Source organism: Gavialis gangeticus, unplaced genomic scaffold (assembly GCF_001723915.1).
Source record: "Gavialis gangeticus isolate Ggan-Ray unplaced genomic scaffold, GavGan_comp1, whole genome shotgun sequence".
Lineage (NCBI taxonomy): Eukaryota > Metazoa > Chordata > Crocodylia > Gavialidae > Gavialis > Gavialis gangeticus.
In genome coordinates, this window is record NW_017729025.1 from 155,443,052 (window position 1) to 155,444,252 (window position 1,201).

Below are 1,201 nucleotides of genomic sequence, written 5' to 3' on the forward strand. Positions count from 1 at the left end.
TTTTCCCCCTAGGTGCCAAATTGCAAACTCCCTTCCCAAAACAAGTATTTCTAGGGGCAAAGGGAGGGACTTCTGGTCCCAAGATGGAGATGAGGGGGCAAGGCACCTGTCAAGGAGCAAGGCTATGCAGCCCTGGACAGTTCACCAAAACTTGTTAAGTGGCGCTCCTGCCTAAATAATTGCCCACCCATTACAAGGCAATTAAGGCTCGCTAGTAAGTGCTACTACATTTCCACATATCTAGACAGCAATGCCTTGCAAGTCTCCTTTTAAGCTAAATTTATCTAGCCTTCCAGTATATCATTGCAAATCTGATAACCTCTCAATTTCTAAAGGGCCAATTACAAGTAAAAAGTTAATTATTCACCCAAAGGCCTTTGAAAAAGAAGGTCCTGAATATACTTAAAGCAATACAAGATGACCTGTTAATTTTTAGCCTGAAAGTTTAGTCCAACTAAAATTGAGTTCAACACAAAAAGAATTCAGACAGTCATAAGAGTCAACCAAGCACAACTAAAGCTTCATGCAAGTTTTGAAGACTTAAAGGTGGAAATTCACTTTGGAAGTTGATGCAGGGTTAAAGACCTATTAAAAAAATGTCAACTCTCATTTGGCAATTCAAAACAAAAGTCTAAGCAATGATACATTTTCACATTCAGAGTTTAACCAAGTAATCATGCAAGTATTTTTAATAAGCATGGGAAAACCTATCCTAAATCAGAGACAACATTCAGATATTTTCTAAAATTTTACTGCATTGAATAGCAGGAATTTATGCCTCCAAGTTTGTGAATGTAGTTCTGTGCTGTCTTATTTTCCAGCAGAATGGTACATTTTTAGTCAATTAATAGTTTCAAGACTACATAAGATTATTCTAGTTTATCTTCCTATCTTGGAGAGGTCTCTCTGTATTTTGTCTGAAGCCTGGCAAGTGTGCCTCTTTAAATCTACCATCACATCCATTCAAGATCACCAAATCTGCTAATGGCAAAGTATTTTCCTGAAACCAGTGCTGTGAGTTTCAAAGCAGAAGACCAAATGTGCAAGCATACACGAACAGTTAGAACCTCCATCTCTTCAAATAATCAAATTAAGGAGGAAAGAACTCCTTAAAATAAAAATAAATAAATAAATATATGGCTAGCTTTATTCATATTCTTCCTCCATCTTTGTGGATGCATCATTGTACATGTTAACTCCC

General features: G+C 36.8%; 1 protein-coding gene across 1 annotated transcript in view; it reads right to left on the minus strand.

The window, feature by feature from the left end:
• The window catches only part of CHKA (choline kinase alpha), a 42,914-nt gene that overhangs the window by 22,722 nt on the left and 18,991 nt on the right, over positions 1-1,201 (minus strand). The gene's annotated exons all lie outside the window — the stretch shown is intronic.